General features: G+C 57.6%; 1 protein-coding gene and 1 long non-coding RNA gene across 4 annotated transcripts in view; both read left to right on the forward strand.

Annotated features, from left to right (window-relative positions):
* LOC109434983 (uncharacterized) overlaps positions 1 to 12,482 on the forward strand; it is a 16,710-nt gene extending 4,228 nt beyond the window's left edge. Inside the window, exons 1-3 of one of the 2 annotated variants that reach the window (XR_012492213.1) lie at positions 2,001 to 6,762; positions 7,028 to 7,194; positions 10,732 to 12,482. This is a non-coding gene — a long non-coding RNA (uncharacterized LOC109434983). Of the gene's footprint in view, positions 1 to 2,000; positions 6,763 to 6,982; positions 7,195 to 10,731 lie in introns of those variants that run through there. The other variant, XR_012492215.1, reaches the window with a different exon arrangement.
* Positions 12,483 to 12,711: 229 nt separating this feature from the next.
* MAEA (macrophage erythroblast attacher, E3 ubiquitin ligase) overlaps positions 12,712 to 12,922 on the forward strand; it is a 30,135-nt gene continuing 29,924 nt past the window's right edge. For both annotated transcript variants that reach the window (XM_074320076.1, XM_019712488.2), the window contains exon 1: positions 12,712 to 12,853. The gene's annotated coding sequence lies outside the window, so the exon portion shown is untranslated. The remainder of the gene's footprint in view (positions 12,854 to 12,922) is intronic.

Below are 12,922 nucleotides of genomic sequence, written 5' to 3' on the forward strand. Positions count from 1 at the left end.
GCTTGCCCGCTGGGAGGCGCCGACAGCCAACTTGCATCTGCGCAGGCAGCCTGCTGGTCCTCTTCCTGCACCTGGGGCCGGCCATGTGCCTGCAAACAGGTGCTCAGTGCCCACTTCCCCTGCCAAGGACGCGGCCAGCCCTCCAGCTGCTGGAAAGCCATGCAGCTCGGGAAGCCAGGCCCTGGTCACTGAGCGGTGCCGGCCTCAGTGCCCCGCGGGACAAGCGCATCCACAAAGAACCACTAACGCATTGGATGAACAAATGCTTCTTCCTGGGGCTCCACACATGGCCTTGAATTTAACTTGTTGTCTCCTGTGCCGGCCGTGTGTGGGAGCAAAAGTCCATTCCAAATCTGCATGCAACGCCAGCCAGGAAGGATGTTGTCCCCACTGGCCCAATTTTGGTGCGCAGACTGAGGGCCAGAAACCCTGCACCCCCAAATTAAAGAACTCATCATTTTCAAGCACATGGAATGTTTACCAACGATGGCGACATGACACGGCCACAAAACCAGTCCCAGCAAAATACCAAAAACCTATATTAATCGTGTTCTCCAACCAAATGCGATGACAATAAAACTAAGATAATAGAACCAAACATTTGGAAATGTAGAGCCATAAACTATATTTGACTCATGCTTCAAAAAAATGAGTTTACAGCATTTAGAAGCCGACAACAAAGAAACACTGCATGCAAATGTCCACAGGGCAGCCAAGGCAGATTCGAGGGAGCTTCTGTCCTGGACGTGCGTGGACTGTGGGAGATAAGGGAGGTGGAAAGAGACATCTCACGTCCAAGAAATGAGGACTCGCAGAGTAAACCCACGGAAAGAGAAAGGCTGAAACAAAGACATGATCGTGGATGAGAAGTTAGGGACAAAAGCTCATATTACCCAGGAGTCACAAGACCAGAAACTGGCTGTTTGGAAAGACAGGCGGCGTGGGCCCAGACACACACACACACACACACACACACCCCGCTGCTGCTCACACCTGGGCCGTCACTTCCCGAGCCTGGGCTGCACTTGCTGGCCATTCCAATGATAATGCAGAAGTGATGGGATGTCACCTCCAAGAAGGGCTACAAGAATGTTGTCACTTGTGCTTGTCTTTCTGGGCAAACTCCGCCCAATGCCAAAAAGAAAACAGGGGAGCCAGAGCCACCCCCCAGGCCTGAAGCCCTGATGGTGGCTTCGTCCCCCACAGCGTGGCAGGAGTTTGGGGCTAACCCCTGGGGAGGGGGTGGAGGACAGACCACCAACAGGAAGGAGAACCCTGCCTGTGGCAATGGCTGACTGCCCTCTCCTGAAGGACAAGTGCAAACAGCTGGGCAGATGTTTCAGGTGGCCTGTGACAGGAAAACTGGCATGTCATCCTTTACATAGTGTTGGTAGGAAATCGGCCCCCGGCAGCCTGAGGTGGGGGAGACTCCTGGAAGCGGCAGGTCAGTGACGCTAATGTCACAGCACGCACCCCGAGACACCCTCAGACCCGCAAGCAGAAAGACAGCTCCCTGGGCCACTGTGTCCCCAGGCCTGGGGCCGGGGCCCGCTGGGGATCTCAGGGCCCAGGAGTCACAGAGAATGGACATGGGACAACCCCGTCTTCAAATACAGAATCCACAGGGAGGGGACAGGCAGCATGAGCATGGGCTCCACAAAGCACAGAGCACACGCTCACAGCTGTCCACAACAGAAACTGCCTCTGAGAAAAACTGTCCCCCAGAGTCACGGCCACGTCCTCACTCCCAGAGCCAGCAAATGCCACCTTGTTTGGAAACAGCGTCTTTGCAGATATTCTCATGTTAAGATGATGGGCCCTAATCCAACATGACAGGTGTCCTTATAAGAGGAGGGAAATTTGGACACAGACACTCAGAGAATGCCATGTGATGGTGAAGGCAGAGGTCAGAGCCACCAGCCCAGGAACGCCAAGCACCTCGACCCCACCAGGGACTGGAAGGGATGGAACAACCTGGGCTGGAAGCTGCAGCAGTGCGGCGTCTGCCTCAGTCTCCTCCTCTTATAGGGACACAGTCACGGGGCTCAGGGCCCAGCCAGCCCCACGTGACCTCATCGTGACTTAACCAGTTGCCTCTGCACGACCCTGCCTGTCTCCTCCTGGAGGGAGGCTGGGGACACTGCATGGGACGGGCGCCTGTTCCTGTCCCTTTGCTGTAGTTGGACTTGTCCTGCATGCTCACCCTGGGCTCTGGCTCCCCACCACTGTCCATTCAGCTTAGGACACAGTGGCACTGGCCAGTGGAGGGAGGACTTATGGAGCTTGGTGGGTGGCAGGTCAGGTCGTGACCCAAATGGAGGCGGGTAGAGGGGCCTCCAGAACTGGCTGCCATTGAGGCTGGTCTGGCAGGTGGTCAGGAGAGGTGGAAGTCCCTTCCCACTGAACACAGATGGCCTCTCATCCTCAAACAAGAACTGTGGGGAAGTGACACATGCAAATGGCCTGGGGCAGCACTTACAGGTCTGAACCAAAGGCAGAAAGCCACAGGCCCCCCTGTGGTCAGGCAGCGAAGTGGGTCCACCAACCGGCAGAGATGGCTCTCCAGCCCATGAACGCTTGCTGGACTGTTTAGGAGCCTCCCAGGACCCTTAACCCCTCGGTTGCCCTGTTAGGTGAGGTGAGACCCGAGACATGTACAGTAGTGAGTGTCACTTTGAGCAGAAAGGGTGCTTAGTGTACAGGAGTGCTGACGGTGCCAAGACCTCCGAAGAAAGGCTGTGGGGGAGCATGGCCGCCCCTGCGCAGTGAGGCTCCTGGGAAGGCGTCCTCCTTGGGTAGATTCAGGTCTAGGCCCACCTGGTGGCCACCTACAACAGCTGGTCTGGGAGCCTCTCCCACCAGAACCTGCATCCCCGACGAAAGCCGAAAGCCGGGGGAAGCCATCTGGTCTGCTGTGAGGTCTTAGAGGTCGTCCCTGCCATCTGCTCTGCTCACAGTCCCAGCTGCCAGGTTTTGCTCAGTTAGCCCTGCTTTCCTTCCCAGACCGTCGCTGCGCATTTGGGGCAGCACAACTCTCCATTGGCGTCAGAGTCCCATGGGGCCCTCCTGTCACCACCAGGCTGCACAGTTTGGGTGCCGGCCCCACGCCTGGCTTGGCGCTGCTGCTTCCACCTACCAGCCGGGCCCTGTGGCAAGGGCTCATCTGTGTGCCTGCTTTGCCTCGCTGGTGACAGCACCTTCCTTGTGGGCAGTTGGGAATTAAGAGAAGTGACGGAAGGTGGAGGTGACACTCCGGGAGGAGGGGCATCGACTCCAATTGACAGGCTTTCCTTACGGCTTTGGGAGGGTGACATCAGCTCTGGAGGATGAGGATTGAGACAGCCTCTTCCCCACGATGACTGAGAGGGAATCGGCGTGATGGAAAATGACAAGATGGCAGTGGCTCCCCGGGGACAGGGGGTGAAGGGGTTGAGGAAAGCGGGGGACCTGACAAACTCATCTCCATGGGGAGCTGGGAGGGTAAAAGAGTTGATGGCAAGTGCAGGCTACGGCCTGGCACACACGGAGGTTTGGTGAGCATGGAGATGCAGACCACGCCTCTCCCCACGTACCCGGGAGTGGTAGTAGTGGGCGGAATGCGGTGACGTGACCCCCCGAGGCCCTGACTGAGGCCTGCGCAGGACCGCGGAGAGAGCAGGGAGAAGGGCCAGCTGCACTGATGCCTGATAGGCCAGTGGTTTTTACTGGGCCAGACAGGAGAGCCCCGCCCATGTCCGGGCAGGATTGGCTCTCCAGGCTGCCCCTCTCCCACTTTTGGCCAATCCCAGCTGAACCTCAGGGCTCTCCTCTCAAGCCCTGTTGCCCCGAGACCCCCAATCTCTTTCCGAGGGTCCCCCACTCCTGCAGCATCCAGAGACCACCCACCAATCCCGAGGTCCCCCCCCCCACCGCCTAGCTGTGGTGGAGCCCTCGTGGTGCCCCTGAGTCTCCTTAGACTGTGCACAGTCCGCCCCACTCAGGAACTTGGTCCTTGCTCTGCCTTCGCCCCGCCCACCTCCGGCTGTCAGCACCCACCCTAATCACCCCTCCGGCAGCCTCCCCTAATTCTCTCACTCGTTGGGGCCAGCCCCACAGGACCTCCGGCCCCTGTCTTCTCGAGTCCGGGAGGGGCATCGCCAGCCTGCAGACAGGAAGGTGGGGCTCAGGCGCTGTGCACCTCAGCTCGGGAGCCGTGCACCTCCGCAGCCCTGCTGGACGCCGGACAGGCTGGAGGATTGCCCTGCGACCTCTTTCATCAGCCAGCTCCATGGACGGAAAGTGGAAGAATGTCCTCAAGCTGGCAAAGACCTGGGCAGAGGGGGTCCCGAATTCCTGTGTACCCACATGGGGACTGCGAAGGGCAAAGAGGTGGCCCGTGGCGGCAGGGCGAGCACTCCATGTGCTGTCCGTGGTGTGTCCCCACCCCGTGGGATCCGGCTCTCTCACCACGCCCACTTTGAGGGTCGCCGCGGTCACATGCCTGAAATTACCCTGAGAAAGGGACTGGGCAGAAAACCCACGCTGGGGCCTCCTGACTGCAGCGATTCCTGAGCTGATAAGGAACATGGAAGGCACGGAAGCAGCGAGGCACAGGCTCAGGCGGGAGGTGGCAGGTGTGAGCGCCTTCTGGGGGGGCGGGGAGCTGTGCTCAGGGCCACCTGCTTTCAGGTTGCTCAGTGTCATGGGGAAGGAAACATGAATCAGACAGTCCCATGAGCACATACAATTACTACTATGATAGGACAGTGAAGAGTCAGGGGGGTTGAGCTAGTAGGGGGCCAGGAGGACGCCCAGGAGGAAATGACTGAGGACGCAGTGGTGGGCAAGGCTAGCCAGGTGGCCCACACTGCAGGGCGAGGAGGGCCGTTTCTGGGAACGGGAAAGGACGCTGGAACCACAGGAGGGTGCAGAGGGTGCATTAGAAGTGGAGCGTGGGCTGGTGAGGAACCCCATCCCTGGGACCCCAGAAGTTGGGGAGGAGGGGGGTGCAGACCCAGGAGCCCCCCCAACCAGAAGTTGTGTGTGTGCGGGGGAAGCGTCTGCATAGCACAAAATGCAACATAGCAACGCTGGGAGGAAACAGAGGGAAGTAAAGACGTCTGATTCTCTGTGCGAGGTTAGGGCCCATCTCCATCTTTCTGCTCATCACCCTCTGGTAGCTTCTGACCTCTGGGTGCCCCTGGAGGGACACAGCCATCACAGGCTTTCTACACCTGCTGCCTCACTTCCAAATCCTCCTCGGAAATCTCACAAGGCCTCCGCAGAAAATAGTCACGTGACCACACAGGGCTCAAGGAGCCTGCCCAAGGGTGCATTTGCAGGTTGGCTGCATCAGGGAGGAGTGTGAGGGCATTGTGATGACGGAGCTGCCCACACAGTGGCCAACGCCTTCCCCCTCATGTGAGGGTCAGTGGGCAGGTTCCCGCCCTGCAGGGCCTGGGGGACTCAGGCCTCATCTCTGGGACCCAGCGCCTGGGCCAGGCCTCGACTTGCCCTCCGACTTGGCTTTCACAGCAGGGACCACAGTAGACCGAGTCCTTCAGGTGCTTGATGTCCCTGGTTTTTGTTTGTGTGCTTGTTTTGTTCTGTTTTACACTAGTAACGTGTGGGGTGAAGGGTTGTGCTGTCGGGGGCCACACACCTCATTGCACGTGTTCAGCCCTGACTATGTGGCAAGGCCCCAGACTCTGGAGGGCGCAGGCCAAAGGAGCTGCGACTGACACAAGGGCCTGTTTCATTGCGAGAAACACCAGGTAGGGTAGTTAGAAAGTGGAATCCACACAAGAAATATTTAGGTTATTCTGGGGATGAAATGGACCAGTTAGGGTGCCTTCAGCTCATATACCAGAGTTTCTGGCCCAAAGTGGCTTCGGCACAGGTGGTTATCCTCTCTCACCAAAAAGCTGTCCAGTCAGGAGGCTCCAGGGTTGGTTAATTCATCTCATCAGCAAGGGCAGACCTTTGCATCAGCTCCCCTTGGGTTCTCGTTACCTCTTTCCTCATGGTCCCACTTTGGCTGTGACAGCTCCTAACATCACATATTCACCGTGGGGACAGAGTCCCAGAGAGCAGTTTCCAGGCTCTCAGCCTCGCATGGAAAGGTGCTGGCTCGGTTATTAGATGGCCATCGGCTGTAATCAGATGGCCATCCCATGGCTGGTGGCCATCAGCGGTAACCAGTGAGCCATTGGCCACTGATATAACTCCGTGGCTGCGCTGGGGGGTTGATTGGTTGGCGGATTGCACATCGTGTGGCTCCTGCTCCCTGTGTCTCCTACCAGCCGCCAGCGAGACTATAGTGGTGTGACTCCCCTACCTATGGCTCCGTTGGGGTTCCTTTTTGGCCTCGCCATATCCTGCGTTCTCGTGCGGGGAGCTGAGTCCCCACATTACATTCACCCTCCCAGGTCAAACAAAGCAAAGGGGGATGACTGATTCCTACCACCCGCGGGTCCTTAGCTAGGACATAAAACTTTCCCAAACTGCACCTGCCTCCTACCACAGACACCCTCTCAGGCCCTATTGGCTAGAACGGGTCAAACGCGGGCCGCACCCCCAGCCAATCCGAGCAAAGAGGAAGTGGAGGCCCGCCACCACTTCCTCTGGCGGGGTTCACCCCAGGGAATGGCCCCCTTTCCCTGAGCCCACTGCGCGGGAGACCAGGACAGTTTACATTTTATTAGTGTTGCCGTTATTCAGTGTAGGAAGACATGGCTGCTGGGGGAAATGCCAACGATGTTTGCAACAGGAGGCACAGTCCAGGTATATAATGGGCTGTCTCTGCGAATGTGGAAGTCATCGAAAATGACGGCAGGGTGTGGCAGCATCAGCAGCGAGCGGGACAAACCCCTTCACGGAGGAGCGCGGCCTCGGGAGGAGGCCGACCACCGAGATGGGTGCTGTCCGATGCAAACTTCCGTGCTCTGGGCCGGGCAGCCTGGCCCTTCCGTGTGATGATCCTGCCTCTCTGTCCTTACCCCAGGCCACCTGCAGCCTGCCCACCCTGCTCTCCATCTCTTTTCCTGAGGTCCAGTCCCCAGAACCGGCCATCAGATGGCGAAAACAGTGGCAGCAAAGGGAGCTGCCGCAGCATCAGCATCCGGGTGCCTGTCGATCACCTTGGAAACCCCGGGAAGGACGCGCCCCACGTGACCGACAGCCCGCCCCCTGCCTGCTCTCGGATCCCCACCCCAGGTACTCAACCTGGGAGATGAAGGCTCTGCGTCGGAGGGGAGGGAGCCAGCCAGGCGGCGAGCCGGGCGAGGCCGGGTTCGGGCAGCGGCCCCCGGGAGGGGCTGGGGAAGGGCTGAGGGAGGGGTCCGGGCGGTGGCGTCAGGTCGGCCGGCCGGGGGGAGAGCCACCTGGTGATTGGCCGGGGGCACGAGGTGACGTCACGAGGAGGCGTTTCACGCTAGTGCAAGTAGAAAAGCCGGCACAGCCGAGGGTGCCTGGAGTTGGGCAGTGGTTCCCGCCACATCTCTTTAGACGAGTGCTGCGCTCCCGCGCGAGGCTCGCAGCTCTTCCCCTCGTCCTGCCCGGGCCCCTCACCCACACCCTGCGCTCCACCTTCGCGCCTCTCTGCGGTGCCTCCAGTCCGCGCACGCACCGGCGCGCCTGGAACCGTGCCCCGCGGCCGGGCTGGCGGGGCTGCTGGTCCAGGCGCCCCCACTAGGGCGGGGGCGGTGGAGCGCAGCAGTCCGAGCGCACCGGACCCTCAGCCAACCCAGGAGGGCCCTGCCCAGGCCTCCAGCATCGCAACCCAGCTCCGCCCAGGTGGGCAGGGACCCACGACACCCTGCCGATGGTGAGACCCCCGACTCAGGTGCCCTGTCTCTAAGGCCACACTCAGCAGAGGGCAGCCGCCAGCTCCCACTCGGACACCGTCAGCCGTGGACTGCCGCCTGACCCCAAATTCGAGGTGTCCCCCTTGGACTGCCTACTCCACACAGGGCAGCCTCCTCGCCCCAAACTCCAGGACCCCACCCACGGGCACAGCGGGTGTCCAGCCCCAAAGGGGCCTTGAACGCTACCCAAGTCATTGTCTCTCTGTGGCTATGGAGTTAGGTGGCTGGAAGAGGCTGCTACGTACCTGATAGAGGAGAAATACCTCCTGCCACGCCTCATTCACCCCACTACCAAGGTGTCCTCTGAGAAGCTGCGCTGGTGTCCTCTGAGAAGGTGCTGGAGGTGAGGAGAGCGGCCACATACCCCTCCATCGCTTCCTGGCAGCCTTCGCCCCTGCCATGTCCTAGCAGCCCTCCCACCCTATGATTCAGTTTCTCTGGCAGACAGGTGAAAGGACAGGAAACCGCAGAAAGAATAGCCTGAACCCAAAAGAGGGGGCATCTTGACACAGACTGGAAAAATGTGAGGCCACAGGCCCAGGTGGAAATCCCCTTTCCAGCTCAGGGGCCTGTTGGGCTGGCTGTGAGGGGGACGTCGCTGTCCCTGTCAGAATCGGGCTGCAGAATACTAGTGGTGCGTGGCCTGGTTCCTAGGCCTGGGTGGATGCTTGGAGCTGTGCAGGGCGCAGGCCCCTGAGAAGTCACTGTGGGCCCTTGGCCAGGGATCAACTTCAGCCTGATGTGCTGGTGGCATGTGAGGAAAAGCTGTTTTCTTCGGTGGAGTTCTCGTATTCAGAGGGAGGAGATGCCATGCCTTAGCATAGGACCAAGCTTCTCTGGACACAGCACAAGATGAAGGGGGACTGAGAGCATGTGCCAGAGGAGACCCAGGCCCTGTGGGACCGGTCCTGTGCTCTGGGGTGCCAGGCCAAGGCCGTGCAGGAACAGGCCCCAGGGGTTGCAGCCGCCCTGGAGAGCTGCAGTGGCGAGATGTGGGCTGCTGGGAGCTTTTGCCTTCCAGGCAGCATTCCCAGAATAGTCGGCGTGACATCCCCACACACACCCACCCCAGAAGGGCAGACGGGGGAACTGGGGTGGAAAGTGGGTCATCTTGGGGGAAAGGTGGTGTGAACCTTGTGATAGGATATACTACGAAAGGTCGGACAATTAAGTTCGTGAACTTTCCACTGTGCACTTACATGGTGGAAAGTTCGTGAACTTAATTGTCCGACCTTGTATGAGTTTTAGATAATTGTTTGGAATTCAAAAGAAGTCGCCCCACGAGGGTGTGCTGTACAGCACAGGTGGCGGTCACTGCGCCCTGCCACGCGAGCCTCGCACTCTCTAGCTGGCTGGGTCTTCAGCCAGTGTGTAATGCGACCCTCGGAGCAGTGAGCAGTGCTGTGAAGTGGCAGGGGTCTCCACGGCTCTGAGAGTGTCCACGAGACACAGCTGATATGGTACCACCTGCTCACCCCACCAACCGATGCTTCTCACACGTTGACCCCTCGAATCCTCTCATCTCAAAGCAGGCACAGAGGTGGGTGCCATTCTGACAGGAAGGAGATCAGAGGCCGAGTGTCCACAGATGGGGACTGACCATTTCTGGTCTGAGACCTCAGCCAGTTTGTGGCAAAATGGGTTTGGACCCCACAGTTTTGGCACCAAACTCCAGCCACGGCAGCCGGGCTTCTCAGCTGCAGGTTGCAGTGTGCTGCAGGCCTCTGATGAGCACACATGAGTGTGCCACCATGAGGGTGCCACCAGGATGGAGCGGCTGGCATCTGGGACATTCTCTGTCCCTGAGGGACATGGTGTGGGTGACGGTGGCAGGTGGGAGCTGCCTGGCGGTGAGCGCACCCCAGGTGGGCAAAAGCGTGGGAATCGCTGTGGCTGCTCCACTGGGGGTGGGTGGCCCGAGCAGGGCAGACCCAGCCGGTGGGAGTGGGTATGTCTGGGAGACTGCAGGGTGTCCCTGGATGGCAGAGGGGGTGGCTGCTTTTGAGAGGCAGAGCCACATTCAGTGATGAATTTGACGCTGGGGGGCAGGGAGAAAGGACCCCAAAGTTCCAGTCTCGCTTCTCCTGGGCAATGTCCTTCTCAGCTCCCAGCCACACTCCTCAGGGCAGCATCTCAGGTGTGGCCGGCCAGGTGTGTCAGCCGCCACCGCAGGCCAGGATGGGCAGTTGGGGAAGCAGGCTGGCGGGGCAGGGTGGGGTGGAAGGGCCCTGCACTGAGGCCCCCACACACACACCGACTAAGGAGGTTCTGTGTGCTCCTTCAAAACGCAGTGAGAGCAGGGAGGGCCTGTGACCAGCAGGTGAAGCACCTCCCACCTTTTGTGATAGATGGGAGCAACTGAACTACTCTTGGTGTCCTCTGTTTAAATAAGCTGCATTTCCCCGCTTGTCACCACCTCTGCCCCACGGTCCTACAGCCAGGTGATCATTTAGGGGACCTCTTGGCTTGCTTGTGACTCTAAGCCCTTAGCTGGCTGCTGGAGGAGCCTCCGGGGCAGGGTGGCCCCCATGCAGTGGCCTTGTATCCCTGCTTCTCTGGGCAGTGCCTGGAGCCACAGTCAGCTCCCACTAGCCCTCCACCCCAGCAAAGCTGCAGGACCCTGGGAGTTGCAGTGCTGGCCAAGTTTGCTGGGTCAGACCTGGGCTGCCTTGGCTCCGTCCTCCCCATCTCCCTGGGTCCGTCTGTCTGTTGGGGTCAGACAACTCACCTGTAACTGCTGTTGTGAGCAGTACACTCACTTGTCAGCCCCTCCCCAGGACTAGACACACCTGTTTATGAAGACGTCTCTCATTACGATCACGTACACATTGAAACAGGGGTGACCAAGGTGTTACTAACGGGCAGTTCCAAATGTTTTCCTTGGTAGGGCAAGAGGCACATTTCTACGACGCCCAAGAGCTAAGAACTCTGCCTCAGCCGGCCAGTAACTGGCACATGACAGTCCTGGCACCTGTGGCGATGGAGGAAACGACACACCAAATAATAAAAGAGACCACAAGGCATACATTTTTAAAAAATACTTTTTGAACACAAGGTCCATGTTTAGTACCTATGTTTTCTTTCTTTTTTGGGGGTCGGAAGGGGAACAGGATTTTTATTGGGGAACAGTGTGTACTTCCAGGACTTTTCCAAGTCAAGTTGTTGTCCTTTCAATCTTAGTTGTGGAGGGCGCAGCTCAGCTCCAGGTCCAGTTGCCTTTGTTAGTTGCAGGGGGCGCAGCCCACCATCCCTTTTGGGAGTCGAGCTGGCAACCTTGTGGTTGAGAGGGCGCATTCCAACCAGCTGAGCCACCCGGGAGCTGAGCGGCAGCTCATTGACTTCATTCTAGTTGTGGAGGGTGCAGCTCACTGGCCTATATGGGAATCGAACCGGCAGCCCCGTTGCCCAGAGCTCGCGCTCTTACCGCCTGAGCCACCCGTCCACCCCAGCATACATTTTTATTAAAGAATAATTTCGTGATAACCAAGTACCCCATGTGTAAGATTGAATTACTTGCTGAGCAAATCTGGCATTTTGTGATAAACTGCAAAATTAGGCTTTCTATAGCAGCTGAGAAGAACAGTGCTGCCAACAGTGCTGGCTTCAGGAGACAGCCGCCAAAGCAGCAAAGAGGGCGGCGGCGGCCAGGCCCTGGGACTGCACGGAGTCCCGCCTCCTTCGCGGCATCTCCTTGTGCAAGACTCGGTCTTCACACCCACCTACCTCTGCAGCTCGCGCCTAATCTCATGGTTTTTGTTATTCCTATCATGGGGAATTGTTATACAACAAATTAAACCCTCACTTTGACTTCCTGAAGATAATAGTATTATGGGTTAACTACCTTTTTCTGTAGAATCTATGGAATTGGAAATATTTTAATATAGAATATCAGTATTTGTGGACCAAGTGTAAGATGTTTATTCATTGTTTAACCAATGCCAAATGTCAGCCGTGGACCCTGGGGGCCACCTGTTTCATCCGAGGGCGTGGGTGAAAGAAGCCCAGGTCCCCAAACCAATACCTTGTACACCTACCATCCTGCCTTTTGGACTCCAGGCTGCTCCATGGCCCTCACTTCAGCCCTGCCTTTCTGTGGACTCTTTCCAGAAGCAATGTCTCAACATGCTCCGGTCCCTCTTTGGTCCCAAGTCCTCCAGCTGCCGCCATGGTTAGTCTTTCTCCTCTATGCTCAAACTTCATGGAAGCTGTGTCACTTACCATCTGCTGTGGGAGGTGAGTCCCTGGCCGGCTCTGTGTGCACTCTGTACCTAGGCCTCGCTGCCCGGCCTGGCCTCCTGGGCTCCAGCCAAATGCCCACTCTCAGAACTGCTGTTAGCTACCCTGCAGTGGCAATCACACTGTGATATAATGCATCAAACCAATACCTTGTACACCTTAAATTCATGGCGCTGTATCCAAACAGTTCTCGGTTAAAAGGCGGTCCGTTCCGGGAACCTGGAGAGAAGGCTTGATGTCTGTCTGAACGCTCACAGTGCAGGTTTCTGTTGGGGAAAGTGTGTTCAAATAATTTCGGGATCTATTTTATCTGCCGCTTAGAATGCAAAGCACCTTATTTGTAAATTTCTGAAATTTGAAAATGAGACAACCTGGGTTAAATAAAATAGTTTCCCAAAGCTGCATGTGCTCATTTGGAGCTCAGTTTTTCTGCTTGAAATGAAGAACAACTTCCTAAAACTCCCAGGCAGGAGCACTACTGTTCTGATGACCTGTGATTCGAGGAACTGATCTATCTTAGTTGGTAACGTCCTGTCTTTTCCTTGGTGAGGGTTTAAAAAGTTCAAGAATAGCTGCCTTTTTCTAGTCTCCCACCAACACATGTGTTCCAGATGTCTCCTGAGAGGCACGTATCACACACGGGACTCCACCTTCACCCGTCTCGCCTTTGCATACTTCCGAAACCGGTGTGGAGACGCCCACTTGTTCCCCAACAGGAAGAAGGCTGCAAGTATCTCTGATGACCTTGATGAATTCACGTGTTGGCTGATCAGGTACACGGCACTCGGTTTATCCAGGAGAGGAAGCTTCTTCTCACCCATGTGTGGTTCTTGTCATCTCCG

Source organism: Rhinolophus sinicus, linkage group LG02, assembly GCF_036562045.2.
Source record: "Rhinolophus sinicus isolate RSC01 linkage group LG02, ASM3656204v1, whole genome shotgun sequence".
NCBI lineage: Eukaryota > Metazoa > Chordata > Mammalia > Chiroptera > Rhinolophidae > Rhinolophus > Rhinolophus sinicus.